Source organism: Stegostoma tigrinum, chromosome 2, assembly GCF_030684315.1.
Source record: "Stegostoma tigrinum isolate sSteTig4 chromosome 2, sSteTig4.hap1, whole genome shotgun sequence".
Lineage (NCBI taxonomy): Eukaryota > Metazoa > Chordata > Chondrichthyes > Orectolobiformes > Stegostomatidae > Stegostoma > Stegostoma tigrinum.
In genome coordinates, this window is record NC_081355.1 from 106,512,133 (window position 1) to 106,531,069 (window position 18,937).

General features: G+C 41.2%; 1 protein-coding gene across 3 annotated transcripts in view; it reads left to right on the plus strand.

The window, feature by feature from the left end:
• Positions 1-18,937, plus strand: part of ctnnal1 (catenin (cadherin-associated protein), alpha-like 1) — a 311,456-nt gene that overhangs the window by 142,721 nt on the left and 149,798 nt on the right. The gene's annotated exons all lie outside the window — the stretch shown is intronic.

The window sequence follows — 18,937 nt, forward strand, 5'->3', positions numbered from 1 at the left end:
TACACGTTTTACCAGCTGACTTCGTGTAATATAACAATGAGTACAAATGGTCACAGTGCCAATGAGGGGCAGCAGCTCTGGCTGCATCTTTTAAGAAAGAAGCAGAGTTAACTTTTCAAATCTACTGACGCTTCTTCAGAGCAGAAGCATGCAATAATTCTTTGGAAGTGAATTCCAAAGGTTTGAGCCTCAGCAAATGAAGTCATGGGGTAAAGAGAGCAAAATGTTCCCAAGTGATTTTGAAGAGAGTGGGTTGGAAAGGTGATAAGATTGGGCAGGGATGAAGCAATGCCTAAATGTATCTCCTTTAGTCAGAAAATAGTGGAGTGACAAGGTCTGGGTGAGGAGTAGAATACAATTCGTAGGCTTTTGGTTGAGTTGAAATTTGGAGAGCAGAAGTGACTATCAAAAAGGTTGGTGTTTAACACATTGGTGTTAACACTTTGAGTCTGATATTGTTCTTCAGTGTTTCTCTCTCCATAAATGCTGCCAGGCCTGTTGGATTTTTCTGGCATTTCCGGAGTTTGCATCCAATTTCTCGCATCCACAGTTTTTCGTTTTTATCAGTATAATTGTGTTGTTCAGTTTGCAGATGAGATGTACATGTGATCATTCAATATAGGTTCTCTGTGGAAGGTCTGGTGATGGGCAATGTTAGTGGAAGTGAACATCCTTTGGGATGGAGAAGATATGGTGTCTGAAACTCAACTTAAGTTCAAACAGAATAGCCTGTTTGCTAATAGGTTAGTATTAAATTCTCGCTGACTCCCTATCTGTTAATAGTGGTGGAAAAATATCATATTTGGGTTGTAAATTACTGTATTAGTTCAATTCCTTTCTTTGTCAATTGCACAGCATGCCACACAGGATGACTTTAAGATTCCAGAAATTCCTCTATCAGTCATGCAGATGATTTTTTTTTTTCTTCAGCAGCTTCTGTCCCAGGTTGTTGATGTTGCCATGACAAAATGAACTAAGCTGTGTGAGGGGAGATGTGGATGAGATATGAACACTCCATAACTTGCTTTTGGCTTATCCATTCACATTCCTTCTTTTGAGGTTATTTAATGTTGACATGTTACTGTTTCAGCACAACTAAGGGCTTGAAATTCTCAGCAGGGTATAGGACTGTCCTGAAGAATGATCTTAATGATTTGAAACTTTGAAACACTTTTGAAAATATTCTTAATAGCAATTGTTGGTAATGAGGAGTGGTGGGAGAGCAATCATTTTTCACCTTCCTGTCTGTCACCATCCTGCTTTTCAAAGCAAAGTGCAACAATAAGTTTCCTGATTGAAGGTAGTGTTATCATATTAATGGAGAAAGGTTTATTCTGCTTTTTACTTCAGACATTTAACTTTTTAACTATTCTTGACACTAACTGCTTATACCTTTTCCTGCTTTGTACAGAAAATCTAAGCTGGTATCTCTCTGGACCATTCCCATAGTGAACAGTTTTGAAATGTGCGTTTTCTTGCCAACTTTTTTGGACAATCGTTGTTTCAATACTATTCAAACCTATACAATTAAAGGCAAATGACACCTCAAATTAGAAACTGTAATGAAAATGTCATGGTCAAATGCTTTTGACAGTATCATTGTAGTCAGATACAATGCAGTGGAAGTCTGAGACTGAAGCAGAAATATTTTTGAAGTCTGTACAAAGAAAAATATAAATACAGATGTTTTTGCACTGGTTTTGTGGTTACAGCTTTTCGTTGTACGTTGAAGAACTTTAATTAGATACACAAACCTGATGCTGGTTTTGTAAAGTATATGAATTTAGACATATGTAAAGGAAGAAGATAGTAGATAAACTGCATGCACTAATAAATCCATGCAAGAACTTGTCTTATGAAATTTGTTAAGTTCATCCACTTGAATTTCAAATGCTGACATGCTGATTGTTACACTCTCGGCCTGCGTAAAAATGCTTCGTAAACATTTACATTTGTATCATGTCTCCAAACTATGAATGTGGTTTTGATATTGAGCAAGAGGGAAGTTTAGGAATTAAAACATAGTTAAATAGGAGGTGTTTCAGCAGCAATGTAGGTGTAGAAAAGGAGGTTGCAAGTTGGATGGGCTGACAGAGTGTACTGGTTTAGGATACACAGAGAATACGTGAGAGAATGTACGGTTAAAAGAAAATCTGGGAAGTTGGGGGAGACCATAGCAATTGGTATATTTGGTGTTGAGGAAAGGCCATCTTGAGGTGCTTTGGAAAGTGGATCCAGTGGAAACCAGGTTGATAAATTTGTTTGTTGAGAACGTATAATTCATGGGGACCAGTTGTGGGAGGATCAATACAGAACCGTTGAAGAAATCCAGACTTGAGGTAATAGATCACAATAAGAAGAATGAGTGATATTTTAGAGATGAAAGGAAAGAAAGTTAGTGACAACCAGCTTGATGATGGAAGCTAAGCTTTGGTTCTAGCACTGCACCATAGTCCAGTTGCTCAAGCTCAGCTTGAAGTGGGCTGTTACACAAGTGGATATGTAAACATTTGTGGGATTGAAGATTAGCTGTTTTGTCTGCTTTGCCAGTCTTAGATTGGAAGAGTTTATATGAGAAGCTCAAATCCTCAGAAGGATTTTGGTGGAATTGCATCTGGACTGCTGGAAGCAGTGTTTATTAGGAAATCTATCACTCTGGAGTGCACAGGCCTGATAAGGGACCAGGCTAACATTTATCTGGCCAGATAAGCAAACACATCAGGATGCTGATCCATGAAAAATCTCCCTTTTTGGCTCATCGAAGCCGTAATGTTGGATAAACAGTTTGAGAATGTGGTGTCAGCGAAAAGGACAATGGAGGAGGCACATATGTGGATTGTTTCTGTAATTGTGCAACTTCATCATATACTTCTGGAATATGTCACTGACAGACAGTATGTTAACAAAGTGAAGAAAGAAAGTCAATAACTCTGCAATTCTCCAGCTGCTGGATATTAGTTCTTAGGTTGGAAGCCTAATGTTGCCATGCAAAGAATTCATCTTACACATCTCTTTTGGCAATACGTGGAGGTGGTTTTCCAAATCTGATGAAATTTATTGCTTTGATTCTTCCATTGCAAGCCCCTCCTAATACCAAAATTGTTAACACTGTCATCTCCCAGTTATAATGGCAACCATAATAAGCAATACTTTATCTAAATTAATAAAATTTTCGAGATGATCTGGAAGCTGGGAATTTCTTGATTGGTAATCCAAAATAACATCATCACTCATACATCTTTATTATCTACTTACCTTCATTCAGAGTTGCCAGGTCAAAATCCTGCATCTCCCTCCCTAGCAGCATTGAAGGTGATCCTATACCAAATGGACTGGCAGCTCAGCACAATTATCTTACAAGCAAAGAGGGATAAGCAATTAATGCTGGCACACCCTGTAAAGCCTACTTCATGTGAACTAATAAAAAAAACTTAAGTGCAGATGATGACATGCATAAATGCTGTTTATAGATGTAATTACTGACTTGAAAAGACCAATCCTGTTTATTTTTACCGGCAGTGACGAAACTAAAGTGATTGTTACAGTCGAAACCCTGGCCTTTTTTTTGTTAAATGTATCATAAAATCCTGAACATGTACACATGCTCGTGAGAGACCCTTGCCTGCCTTTGGTAGATGTCACAGTGACTCAAAGAATAGTGCTGTTGGAATGTGTCCGAAGGGAGTGCATGAGAAACATGACCATTGGTATTCTGTTGACTTACCAACCTACCACACAATTACTGGCTGATGTGGCTGGTTCAAACTGCCCATTATTTCAGCGTTTCTTCTACATACTATGTTTTAATAAGTTTGTAGTTGGCACAATCAAAAATGACTTGTTTAATTGTTGCCCTATTTTACATTGTTGCTTTTCAGTGTTATTGAGTTAATATTGCCTATATTCCTATTCAGTTATGAGATTTGATTTTGTCATTCTTCGACAGTATGCTTATATGCCAGATGACCTGATTGTTGCCATTTTGGAGCATACTTTTCTCCACAATGTAATATATCCTCTTACTGCTGATCCCACTCCCCCAACTGCGCCATTCCCATTCTCCCCTTCTCACCGATCCTTAATCCCACTGCAACTTCCTGACTCAGCCACTTAACACTTACTCTTCCTGATCCCTTAATGTCCCTGAGAGAGCCTCAATGGCTTGTGGACCTTGTGGATGCAACTGTAGTGAAGGGATCAATTCTAACTTCTTCATTTCTAAATCATCAGAATTCAGATTTTAACAATATCCGACCTCTGGATTTGGAACCTACATTCCCAAACATGAAAGATCCTAAATCTAGATCCGATCCGCGTCATCTGTCTTGAACTCCGCTCACACCATGCTTACAAGGAGAAGTTGTGAGACATTTGGCTCCTCAAGCCTGCTCCACCTTTCAGCATGATTATGTTAGATCTGATTTGTAACTTCAAATCCATATTCCTGCTTAGCCCTGATAACCTTTCACCTCCTGCTTAACAAGAATCTATTCCTGATTTATGGCCAATTCTGGGAACTTACTTGTTTCTTCTAAAGGGGAGGATTGATGCAAAATACAAGTTCCAATTGATCACCAATTTCTTTACTTCCCACTATTAATTCTCAGATTCACTTGCCACTGAAGTAATGAACACTTTGTTAACTCTTATCTTTTTGAAATATTTCTGCAAACCCTTACAATTTTTTTTAATATTTCTGGCTGGTTTTGTCTCATACTCTAATTTTTTTGCCTCATCATTAACTTTTTAGTTTTTTTTGTTGTTTTTACATTCCGTACAATGTTCTGAACTACCAGATGTCTTTGCACAAATGTATACTTTTTCCTTAAGCCTGATACAATCTTTAACCTTTCTAGTTAATCAAACACTTATATAAATGATTTGGATGTGAACATTGGCGGTATGGTTAGTAGGTTCACAGATGACACCAAAATTAGAGGTGTAGTGAACAGAGAAGAAGGTTACCTCAGAGTACAAAGCATTCTTGATCTGATGGGCCAATGGGCCAAGGAATGGCAGATGGAGTTAAATTTAGACAAATGTGAGGTGCTGCACTTTGGAAAGGCACATTGGGATATGACTTAAACATTTAATGGTAATGCTGAACAAAGAGACCTTCTACTGCCTTCTAGTTCCTGGGGAGTGTTGCTGAACAAAGAGACCTTGGAGCGCATATTCATAGCTCCTTGAAAGTAGAGTCCCAGGTATACAGGATAGTGAGAGAGGCATTTGGTATGCTTGCCTTTATTGGCCAGTGCATTGAATATAGGAGTTGGGAGGTCATGTTGCGACTCTACAGGATATTGGTTAGGCCACTTCTGGAATACTGTGCGCAGTTATGAATGTTATGATACCTGAAATGGTTCAGAAAAGATCTACGAGGATGTTGCCAGGGTTGGAGGGTTTGGACTGTAGGAAGGAAGCTGAATAGGCTGGGGCCTTTTTCCCCCAAGTGTCAGGTGCATAGGTTTAAGGTGAGAGGGAAAAGATTTAAAAGGGACCCAAGGGGCAGCTTTTTCATGCAGAGGGTGGTGTGTGTATGGAATGAGCTGCCAGGGGAAGTAGTGGAGGCTAGTACAATTGCAACAGTTAAAAGGCATCTGGATGGGTATATGAATAGGAAGGGTTTAGAGGGATATGGGACAAATGCCAGCAAACAGGGAGGGGAGGCAATGGCCTATAGTAATATTGCTGGACTGTTAATCCAGAGACCCAGATAATGTTCTGGAGACCCAGGTTCAAATCCTGCTATGGCAGATAGTGGAATTTGAAATCAATAAATATCTGAAATTGAGAGTCTAATGATGACCATGAATCCATTGTTGATTGTCAGAAAAGCCCATCTGGTTCATTAATGCCCTCTGGGGAAGGAAACTGCCATCCTTACCTGGTCTGGCCTACATGTGACTCCACAGCAATGTGGTTGACTCCAAACTGTCCTCTGAACAATTAGAGATGGGCAATAAATGCTGCCTAGCCAGTCATGCCTTCATCCCATGAATGAATAAAGAAAGCAAAATGGGACTGGATTGATTTAGGATATCTGGTCAACATGTCCATGTTGGACCGAAGAGTCTGTTTCTGTGCTGTACATCTCTATGACATATGATAGTTCAATTTCATGGCATTTTTCGTACTCATTAGACTGTACCTGTTCTGTGTATTATGAATTATTCTCTCCAATGTCTGCCGCTATATCTCTAGTAACCTAATATACCAGTCCCCTTTACCCAGATCTACCTTCATGTCATCCTAATTTCCCTTAGTTAAATTTAACAGTTATCTTGGATCCACTTGTCTCTCCCTTGAACTAAATGTAAAATTCATTTGTGTTATAGACGCTGTTACCTCAGGGTGTCTTCACTATGAAATCCTTAATGAAACAACATGCCTTTTGTACGATAGTATATCGAATATATCCTGCTCCCAGGTTGGCATCTGAACAAGCTGTTCTAAGAAACCATTCCAAAAACATTCTATGAAAAGTTGATCTCAACATCTTTTGATCTTTTGCGTATCTGACTTTCTGGTCAATATGTAGATAAATATCTCCCATGATTGTTGCCTTTCTCACAAAGACATTACTTCTCTCTTTATGTTCCAGCATATCCTGTTTTTATTGCTGGGAATTGTATGTCATTCTCACAAGGGACTTGTCTTTATCATTTCCTTTCTCTATTGTGAGGTAAACTGAAAGATTTATAAGTGTCACACCTTGTTAGTTGCTGAAAGCTTGCATCTCTGGGATTGAGCTAGTAACTGGTGGGTTTTTGTGTGTTTCAATTAATTATTAACTTATTATTAATTTCAATAAGCATGGTGATTTATTTTCAAAGGTTTTTGAAGTCTAGATGGAGGGTGGAAAGGTTTTGTGCAGTAATGGGTTTCTAATTACTTATTAGTAATTTGTTGCAGCCGTGCATGGTAAATATTGGAGTCTCAAAAGGTTTTACAGATTTTATTTAATTTTCACCTTCATTTTTAACTTTGGATTGGATTTTAGTCCTATGAAGATTATGGAACAGGATAGCTGTTCTCAAAGAAATTACCCTAATTCTGTTTAAAAGTTGGAGTCCCAAGTGACTTAAACCCATCAAGATGCCAAATAGAGGGACACTGTTTGCATACTGTACCAGAAGTCGTGTTTGAGAATGCTACTGGGGTACTGGCAGCATACAAGACCTGTTTTAATTCTTTCCCATTTATAAAGACATGTTTAGGGTTAATAGGATTATATTTCTACTGTGCCTTTAAAATCTTTGCATTTGTATTCTAAGTAGGTAATTTGGATTTTGTAATTTATCTTCGCCCCTTTCGTAATAAACATCTGGATTGTTGTAAAAACAAAATCTGCAGCATTATCTGCTTAAGGTTCAGCATGAGACCACTTCAACCAACCCAAGTACAGTCATGATCTATCAAGTTGGGTTCCTGTGTGAAATCTAAGTTGTTTGGACGCAACCTCTGCTGGCACTATACCATGACCGAAGATAATAAAATGTGGGGCTGGATGAACACAGCAGGCCAAGCAGCATCTCAGGAGCACAAAAGCTGACGTTTCGGGCCTAGACCCTTCATCAGAGAGGGGGATGGGGGGAGGGAACTGGAATAAATAGGGAGAGAGGGGGAGGCGGACCGAAGATGGAGAGTAAAGAAGATAGGTGGAGAGGGTGTGGGTGGGGAGGTAGGGAGGGGATAGGTCAGTCCAGGGAAGACGGACAGGTCAAGGAGGTGGGATGAGGTTAGTAGGTAGCTGGGGGTGCGGCTTGGGGTGGGAGGAAGGGATGGGTGAGAGGAAGAACCGGTTCGGGAGGCAGAGACAGGTTGGACTGGTTTTGGGATGCAGTGGGTGGGGGGGAAGAGCTGGGCTGGTTGTGTGGTGCAGTGGGGGGAGGGGATGAACTGGGCTGGTTTAGGGATGCAGTGGGGGAAGGGGAGATTTTGAAACTGGTGAAGTCCACATTGATACCATATGGCTGCAGGGTTCCCAGGCGGAATATGAGTTGCTGTACCTGCAACCTTCGGGTGGCATCATTGTGGCAGTGCAGGAGGCCCATGATGGACATGTCATCAAGAGAATGGGAGGGGGAGTGGAAATGGTTTGCGACTGGGAGGTGCAGTTGTTTGTTGCGAACTGAGCGGAGGTGTTCTGCAAAGCGGTCCCCAAGCCTCCGCTTGGTTTCCCCAATGTAGAGAAAGCCGCACCGGGTACAGTGGATGCAGTATACCACATTGGCAGATGTGCAGGTGAACCTCTGCTTAATGTGGAATGTCATCTTGGGGCCTGGGATGGGGGTGAGGGAGGAGGTGTGGGGACAAGTGTGGCATTTCCTGCGGTTGCAGGGGAAGGTGCCGGGTGTGGTGGGGTTGGAGGGCAGTGTGGAGCGAACAAGGGAGTCACGGAGAGAGTGGTCTCTCCGGAAAGCAGACAGGGGAGGGGATGGAAAAATGTCTTGGGTGGTGGGGTCGGATTGTAAATGGCGGAAGTGTCGGAGGATAATGCGTTGTATCCGGGGATTGGTTCATCCCCTCCCCCCACTGCACCACACAACCAGCCCAGCTCTTCCCCCCCCACCCACTGCATCCCAAAACCAGTCCAACCTGTCTCTGCCTCCCTACCGGTTCTTCCTCTCACCCATCCCTTCCTCCCACCCCAAGCCACACCCCCAGCTACCTACTAACCTCATCCCACCTCCTTGACCTGTCCGTCTTCCCTGGACTGACCTATCCCCTCCCTACCTCCCCACCTACACCCTCTCCACCTATCTTCTTTACTCTCCATCTTCGGTCCGCCTCCCCCTCTCTCCCTATTTATTCCAGTTCCCTCCCCCCATCCCCCTCTCTGATGAAGGGTCTAGGCCCGAAACGTCAGCTTTTGTGCTCCTGAGATGCTGCTTGGCCTGCTGTGTTCATCCAGCCCCACATTTTATTATCTTGGAATCTCCAGCATCTGCAGCTCCCATTATCTCTGATACCATGACCGAACCTATTTTCACATACTGGTTTCGCGAGATTTGGCCATGCTTCTCTCTTACTTAACATCAATGCTCATTTAGCGTCTCAGTCTCGTTTGCATTGAAATGATAGACGTGACAGAAAACACCCAGAGCCTGTTAAAACATTGCTGTAACTTTAAGAATCTGTTCAGCACTCGATAGTTAGATACTCTGAGAAGTCTTGCATAACTCCTCTTCTACATGTTGAGTTACCAGTCCATTCTTTTGACTTTTTACAGCTGAGATGAATGGATTTTGCTTAAAGTTTACTGTCTAGAACTGTGGATCTTAGTTCTTCCCATTTCATTGTCCTTATCTTTGTTTGTCCTCTTGTGATGATTACTGTCTCATTGTGTAGACTTAAATTTCTTTCTGTGGCAGAATTTTGGAGTTGCCATCTTGAGCCACTTCACACAGATCAGTGAAGCTTTTAATGTTGCACATAACACTAGTGTCTATCTGACATTTTTCATTCACTTGATGCTGTTCTATTGCAGTCATTATTTTAACAGTCATAAACCATTTATCACTTTAAGACTGGATTGTGCCAACCTGTCATACGGTGTAAAGTGATGAGTCAAAATCAGCATCCACCATCTCTCCAACAGCCATGTTTGTAGTTTTGGTTTGCTTCTTTTCATCAAAACGCATACGAGCAGAGTGAATTATCTTCTTGTAGCCTGAGCACTGCTTTCCTCATACTGGCTATGTTTCAACTTCTTTCATTTTCGTGTTGTTTACAGAATCTGTATCTTGAACTCTAGCTTTGATCTTTTTGTTGCCTCTTCTGCAAGCATTTCTTTCTTTTCTTCATTGTCTTGTTTTTGTTAGGTCTGAACTGTCACAAAATATTGCAAAGCTTTGTCAGTTCCATAATAATATTTCCTAGCTGATATTTGGTGATTATCAATCAGGGTTTCGACACACGTCAGTTGTCTTCTTCAAAATAACTGCCTTCTCTGTCAGCAGATGTGTTCTCAAGGACTTTCTTATTCCTAAGAGAGTCTAATCTCCGATGACATTACCTTTCAGTTGCCTAATCTCTCTGGTTCAATCAGTTGATCTTACTGTCGCCACATACTGAACAATGGTTTCCTCCTCTTCCTGAGCTCCTATGTAAGACATATACCTTTCATAAATGACATTTGTTCAAAAAAGGTCTTCAAAGCCTTAAAATATTCTCCTGTCTGGCTTTTCTGCAGTGAGGCCCAGAGCATAATATGGGTTATATTGCCCAGCACTGATAACAATGTTGTTACTCTTAATTGTTAGGATTTTCTGCTTAACTCTGTGGCTGTCTCATAATTTTGCGCAAGGTCAGATATCACACGACACCAGGTTATAGGCCAACAGGTTTATTTGAAATCACAAGCTTTTGTCAGGTGAAAGGGCTATTCCCTGAAAGCTTGTGTTTTGAAATAAATGTGTTGGCTATAACCTGGTGTCATGTGATTTCTGACCTTGTCCACCCTAGTCCAACACCAGCACCTCCACCTCATAATTTTGGGATTGAAATTCTTAGAAATTGAAAGTCTGCTTCATAGCGCTTTTATTCGATACGATTAATGGTAGGGCCCTGGGTAGTGTTATCAAACAGAGGGACCTAGAAGTTCGAGTACATATTTCTTTGAAAGTTGCATCACAGGTATACAGGGTGGTTAAGAAGACATTGATATTTTTGCTCATCCCTTTAAGTATAAGTGTTAGGACATCATGTTGAGATTGTGCAAGGTGTTGGTGAGGCCACTTCAGGAGTACTGTATTCAGTTCTGGTGGTCCAATTATAGGAAGGATATTATTAAGCTGGCAGGGGTTCATAAAAAAAAAATACCAGGATGTTTGCTGGGAATAGAGTCTTTAACTAACTTGTAACAAGAGGCTGGGTAGGCTGGGAATTTTCTCAATGGATTGTAGAAGTTTGAGGGGTGCCCTTATGAAGGTTTATAAAATCATGAAGGCATAGGTAAGGTGAATAACGAGGGTCTTTTCCCTAAGGTTGGGGAGTTCAAAATTACGGGTAGTATTTTTACAGTGAGAGGAGAAAGATTTAAAAAGGACATGAGGAGCAACTTTTTCACATAGTGTGTTTCATGTGTGGAATAACGTGCCAGAAGAAGTAGTAGATGCAGGTACAGTTACAACATTTAAAAGATATTTGGATAAGTACATGAACGGGAAAGATTTGGAGGGATATGGCCCAAATGCAGGTACATGGGTCCAGTTTAATTTGGGAACATGGTCAATGTGGACTTGTTGGACTGAAGAGTGTGTTTCCATGCTGTATGACTCTGTCTCTATCTCCATAGGAACAAGCACTAAAAAATTCATAGACTCCTCCATCAGTATAGCATTGCAGACCAAAGTTTTTAATTATTCTGTGATGCTTCTTCTCATGGCTGACTCTCTTATAGCTCTCAAAATCTATGCAACAACTGCTACTCTCTTCAGACCGCATGTGCCATGCACAAGGTTTTATGGCTTCTGCGTATAACACAATGCAGCTATGCCACGTTACTATGGCAAATGAAAGTGTACAAATGCATTTCTATAAACATGTCCTAAGAACCTAACTATAGCATTTACACCTGTCTTAATGGGAAAATGTGCTTTGCTTAACTTTTTTCCACTTGAAGCAAGAGCACAACCACAAGTTTTAGATGAGGGTCTGCTGTGTGGCATTGGTAAAGAAATGATTTTCTTCCTTTGACATCCGCAATCTAGTTTTCTTTCCTTCCAATAATGACATTGGTCCATTTTCGTGTAGTTATTTTCTTAAAAGAAAAGGCAAATAATCAACATGGGGCCTTAAACTGCTCCCTTTTTAATTGACCAGGGGAGGTTTTTGACCCATATTCAAGAAGCCCAATTTAGGGAGAAATGTGGCTCATTATAGGCGTGGAGAATAAACAACAGCTAAGAAGAGAAGTGGAAGTGGGGGAGTAGCTAAGAAATCGTGGCCATATGTAGTTTTCGAGATAATATTTGAGATGAGGATGACCAAAATCTGGATAATAGATTAGAGAAAAACAATTTTGAGGGAGTGAAAGTAGAACTTGTGGACCGTGAAATCGATAATAAGACTGATAAACTGTGATGTTGAGCAGCAACAGGTAGCATTTAAAATGATGTTAAACTGCTTGAAGAAAAATTGCATTCTGATGAAAACATAAGAACAAACTGAAAACTAATGAAACCACATGGATGAATGAAGAGATGAAGAAAACATTGAGGATAAGGAAAATAACATAATACTTTCTAAATGGATCACAGGGGATCATATGCCAAGACAAAATATAGAGAGTTTAGAAGCTAAAAAATCAATTTGAAAGTCAGGGAAGCACTATGAAATTAATTTACCAAGGAACAAAACAAGATGGTAAACTATTCTTCAGTCATACAAGTTTAAAGAAAAAACCTGAAAGTCGAGATAGGAATAATGCCATGAGGCTTGAACAAGATTAAGTCAGATGCACTGACAGCAAAATGAGAAAAATGTTAAAAAATTGCTTCAGGGAGACAGATCAGATAGGCATGATATTAGAACATATTAAAAATGATGCAATCACATTTTCTGAAATAAATTACTTAGATTTGAAGAGAATAAAATCTGTTTTGCTTTTAAAAGAATCTAGAAAAGACATCGCAGAGCCAGTTTTACATTTTCTTAATTCATTAAAATATTCACTTGGTAGAAGGATCAAGGATTTCTAAGGCATTATCCATATTGAAAAAGTAGATAGAACATGTCCAGGAAACTGCATGCCAATCAACTCGAGTTGGCAGGTAAATCATTCCAAATAGAAAATGTCCAAAAACATAACAATTCATGGATTTCAGAAGTCACCATACTCTTAGTGGACAATTCAACTGCTCTGGCATTAGACAGAGATAACTGGTGGTGGTTTAACGTGAGGGTTGCCATGCCTCAGGCAAGGGGAGACGCTGAGAAAGAGAGTCCTTTGTGGTAACCTGAACTAGTGTTGGATTTGAACCTACAATATTGGTATCTGTCTGCTTTGCAGGCCAGCAGTGTAGGCAACTGAGCTAACCCAACCCATCACAGTCTCTGTGTGGTGGGGGATTGCCTTGCCTTTGAAATGCCAGTAGCTGCATAAAGTGACCCATAATGCGAGGTACTTTAAAGCGGCTAGAAGCAGATTTGCTACCAGACAGTGCTGGGATAATTCCCCAGTGGTGTGATTGTCAGGTTGTTTCAGCAGTGCAGCTCCCTTCTATTTCACCAGCTCCTGTTCCAAAGCTGCCTCCTGGGAACAAGTAAAATCTGCTTCATAGGCTGGGTGACTAAAAGCTTGATTGAAGATGTAGATGAGAAGGAGTCTGAAAGGAGTGAAGATGGAGGGTTGGAGAGTTTTTGTGAGGACATTTCAGAGCTTAGGAAGTAGGCAGCTGAAGGCATGGCAGCTTAAAAATGAAAATAGGGCAGGAAGAAGAACCTAGAATTAGCGGAATTCAATTATTTTGAGTTGAGGGGTTGCAGCTAATTTTAGAGATAGGGAATGGTGAGGATGGGGAGGAGATTAATTGAATTGATGCATGTTAAGGAAAGACAGGATATAGAGGCTTTTTCTGAAAGTCAGAAGAAGAAGGAAGCTGAGGTCTTATTTGAAAATAGGGTGGCATGGTGGCTCAGTGGTTAACACTGCTGCCTCACAGCACTTGGAACCTGGGTTCAATTCCAGCCTTGACTGACTGTGTAGAGTTTGCATGTTCTCCTCTTGTCTGTGCGGTTTTCCTCCCACAGCCCAAAGATGTGTAGGTTGGGTGGATTGGCTGTGCTAAATTGCCAGTAGTGTTCAGGGATGTGTAGATTAGATGGGTCTGGCTGATGCTGTGAGGGTCAGTGTAGACCTTTTGGGCCAAAGGGCCTGTTTCCACTCTATGATAAGTGCATGTGTAAATTGGACCAAGTTAGTGGCCTGTGTATATTCTATATAGATTAGATTACCTACAGAGTGGAAACAGGCCTTTTTGACCCATCAAGTCCACACCGCCCTTAAAGCGTCCCATCCAGACCCATCCCCCTATAACCCACACGCCCCTGAACACTACGGGCAATTTAGTAGGGCAGATCCACCTAGTTTGCATACCTTTGGACTGTGGGAGGAAGCTGGAGCACCCGGAGGAAACCCACACAGACCTGGGGAGAATGTGCAAACTCTGGACAGGCAGTCGCCCGAGGCTGGAATCGAACCCAGGTCCCTGGTGCTGTGAGGTTGCAGTGCTGACCACTGAGCCACTGTGCTGCCCTGTATTGAACATTGTGTATTGAACAGATCATACCTTTGATTTTGTGAGGGAATTTACTTTTCATTTCCAACCTACACCACTGGCTAGCAGTAGTACAGTGCGAAGGGCAAAATGTATATGTCTTTCCCCATCAGGGGACAGCCCACCCACCTGCAGGTTCTTGACTGTGCCTCCTTAAAGCCACACACAAACTTGAGAGTCTGGGCTGAAGCTTCAGAGGAACTGAAATGGTTTGGACTCCAGGTTTGCAGTGTGTGAGCCCACCTACCACGTGGGCCCACTCTGAACCTCAGAAACCAAGCACCCAATTATTGTTGAATAACTCCACTACCTTGGAGGAGTGAAAGATTCAGAGAACAAACCCTCATGTCAAATCTGGAGTGTAGCCCAAGGGAAGACTGATGTCTAAATAAGCCAACTTTCTGGCAACTCCTACATCCAAATCGGTGCTGAACCTGGTGTTCTGTATTGCTTTGGATTTAACTGGGAATTGAGAAAGAAATTCTGAGAAAGAATTCATGTATCACCCACCCTAGCAGAGCACTCCAGCTTTGCTGAAGAGCACTGACATAATGCAGCAGTCAACAATTGTAAGTGATAACCCCAACTTGATTGGTGCAGAGACCAGATACTGCTGCTGTCTCTATAGATGGTAGGAACCATCATGTCTCACTGGCCAGTCACCATCTCCTCAAACTAAGTAGTCCCGGACTAGCAAGCAACTGAATGACTGCTTGTACCTGGAAGTCTCTGCTTAACAAATTGAAGTAATCCATTTAATTGGATAAGTAAATAAAAAGGATGATGCAAACTATTTGATTGGCAAGGTGGAATCCCAGGATCCTATGCAGTCAACTTATGGTACAGTGGTAATGTCCTTACCCATGGATTAGGAGGCCCAGATTCCAGTCCCACCTGCGCTAGAGGTGGGTAATAACACCTCTGAACAGGATGACTGGGAAAATACTGACTGGTCAATAATGTACACAGCCCAACTGTGACTGACTTAAAAAACCAAACAGTGAGGTAACCCCTTTACAAGAAACAAGAATAAACAGATCTAAGAAAAATATTAAACATTCACCTGACATGAGAAGAGTTTGCAGAAGGAAATGTGAGAATAGAGTGTCAGATTTGTTGTAAGGTACATAGTACTTTGAATTGTTGGAACCCTCACAAATAGTTCATAATGTGTTCTCTCCTTCCTTCTCTCACCTCCATTTGGGTCAGTTAATCTCAGGAGAATTGATGTTCTAATGATGTACTCCAGTATAGAGGCAAAAAAACTAATCGTGTGTGGATCTTGATGTCGCTATCAGCAGAATCCCCAACTAAGAACATCTCGATCCAGTGGAAGATTTCAGCCATAAATTAGCACAGACCATATGGTATGGCTTTCCAGTCTTGGATGTCATGGCTTTGGAGCAATGAACGCAAGGAGAGAGACAATACCTGAACTATTCTGCTACCCATTAGCGTTGTCTAACGAACACCTTCTTTCAAAATAAACCATGTCTCAAGGTGTTCTAGAAACATCCAGGGTCAGGGCAATGACACTAGCTGGATTTGTAACATTAGATATCTTTGTACCAGCTTCATGCCTTTAAAAAAGACGCAGCACATGGAATATCTAGAGCAAGGGTTTTGTCTGATTTCCTCCTCAAGAACCATCAAACAATATTTAATTAGGAATTAAAATAAAAGCAAAGGACTGTGGAAACTGGAGATCTGTAATAAAAACAGTGTGGGGAGAAGTGTCATATTGAATTCAAAAAGTTAATTTTGTTTCTGTCTCCACAGATGCTGCCAGACCTGCTGAATTTCTCCAGCATTTTGTTTTTATCCAAGTTATTAACTGCAGTCTGTCTTAAAAGAGACTGCTGTGTTTGGCCGCAAATGAATTCAATGTAATTCACAATGCAGATTACTTCAAGATGTATATCTTCCTTTTAGTCATGGATATCCATTGCTCAGCAGATTTGAGTGCAGTAGTGTGGTTTATTTTTTTCATGTGAACAGGAGCCATTTATACCTTGCCTACACTCAGTTTAGTTTCCATACTAATTTTACAGGCTTACTTTCTTGCTTTCTTCTTTTTCTTTGAGTAATGATTCATTTAAGTTTTGAATCCTGTGCAATAAAAATTGTGATACATTGAACTGTAGAGGACCTACCCACAAATGTGTGTTGACTAGAGCTTTGAAATAGATGAAGAAACCCCTGTGAAACCTAGCTTCGTCTCCAAACTTACTCTGCCAATAAAGTACCAATGAAAACAGTGACACAGTAAATGTATTCACACCTTAAAATAGCCTGACCTTGTAAGGTAAAATTCTTTGAAAAATATTGGGACTTAGCTCTGGAAAAACTCAGTAGTCTTTTTTTCCCTCCTTAGTGTGCTGTTTTGGAGTTAGTACAGTTCTCCATCTCATCACAATATCTTTTTGTCGTGTCGTGCTGCGTTGAAAATCCCAGAGCATGTCTACGTCCTTTGTGGTTTTCACTAGGGATTCAGGCACATGTACGGACAGCTGTTCATCAGACTGTTCAGGGTCCAACCGTATCCTTGAACTCCTTGCATTAACAAGGGACTACATCAACCATTGCCATCAACAAGTTCCATTGTGCACTGTACACTGTGGTCCACTTCAACATGGGTTTCCATGGTTGCCACTGCTGGAATTACCATGCTGGCTTCCTGTAGGTGAACAATGAGAACTTTGGCATCAGAGTGGTTGGTGTAACCCTGCTGCCCTTGTTTTTGGTGTCGGGTGCAGTCATAGCCTGGTGGAGTATTTGGTGACTGTGGCTGCCATCATCATCGTCATCATCATGAACCATGCCTTGAGAAAGGTTAGGTTGTTCTCTTTCCTTGTCAGTTGCCTCGATAATATGAGAGCTCAGCTGATGTTGGTGGTTAGTTTTATGCTCTTCTTCATCCCCCTGACCCCATTGTGTTAGGAGACAGTGACATTAGCTCTGTACTGTTGAGGTCAGCAGTGTCAGGAGTGGTTGTCTGTGGTGATAATAATCTTCCTTTCATCTTTTCAGATGTATTGTCTGCTTTCTTGATTCACACTTCAAAAACTTTGGAGAGCACCCAGGCATTTTGGCCATCTCATATGTTATAGGTCATGACCTTTGCAGAGCAGCATAGCTTCTTGGACTTCCCTGCTACAAGATGGAGTCCATTTTGGCGCGGACCTTGGGAGTGACAGACTCCTTTCCACCATTATACGTTTCATCTTATTAACGCATCACTCTTTAGTGTTTAAACAGGCTGGTTTCATCCATTTTAAAAAGGGCCCCTAGTGTACAAAAAGAATCAAAAGACCTGTGGATGCTGAAAATCACAAACAAAAACTGAAATTGCTGGAAAAACTCAGCAGGTCTGGTGGCATCTTTGGAGAGAAGTCAGAGCTAATGTCAATCAGTGACTTGAAAATTTTAAGTTTTCCAGCAATTTCTGTTCTTGTCCCTTGGTGTACACTCATTCAGATTACAGCAAGACAATTTGGCAACCATTTGTTATTGTAATTGCTGCACTCTTGTTGTTTACCAAGTGGATGATGATGCCATGCCTTGCCTTGAATTGGTCCAACAGTCCGTGGCTGCGGGTGAACTCATTGTGGCCAGCCCCTCTGCTAGAGTTATAACCATTTCTTGGTGGTTTGGATCAGAGATAGATAGATATATTCTCTGCTTAAGAGATAATGGGAACTGCAGATGCTGGAGAATCCAAGATAACAAAGTTTGGAGCTGGATGAACACAGCAGGCCAAGCAGCATCTCAGGAGCGCTCCTGAGATGCTGCTAGGCCTGCTGTGTTCATCCAGCTCCAAACTTTGTTATCTTGTATTCTCTGCTTAAGTTGTTTTGAGTGCATTAGCAGAACTTCTTCCATGTCAGAATAGACAATCGTTCTTAACCTATTCCTTGCTCAAGGGATTGCCTATTTGTCAAACTATTCCAAGATTTTTGCCTTGTGCTTCAGAATAGTTGACAAACTCAGTGGCAGAATCCCCCATTCCTTAGCGGTGTCTGCTTATTGTTTCATACTATGATTTTACACTTGTCTTACTTTGTCTCCAGTTTTCAGATCTTTAGCTTTCTCACAGGAGTTGCTGTGCTGAAAGGATTTTGCAGAGAGATGTTGATGCCAAATGATAACTTACCTGTGATTTTGCAGTGTAGCGTGATCTAACTCCACTTTAATTGCTTAGATATCTTCAATTTATCTTCCAGCAGAAAGGATCTATGTTTATGAAGAAGGGTCCTGATCCGAAATGTCAGCTTTCCTGCTCCTCTGATGGTGCCTTGCCTGCTGTGTTCCTCCAGCTCCACACTGCGTTATCTCTGACTCCAGCATTGGCAGTTCTTACTCTCTGTGAAGGATCTATGTTTATCTTCTTTACTCCATGGATCATTTTTAACACCTCTGGAAAATCCCCTTTTAACCTTCTGCTGCTTGAAAAAAATAGTGCCCCCACTGAGCCTGTGCTCTTAGCTCAATGTGTGAGAAGTTATCCTGTTAAATTGAAATGTGCAGCTTTCAGAGTGCTTAGACAAGTTTCGGTTAAGAAGCCCAAAATACATGGAGTTCCAGGTGTAGTAGATGCATAACTTCAAAGAGTCATCCTAACTTTGCCATTTTCTGTGATCGATTCCTTTTCA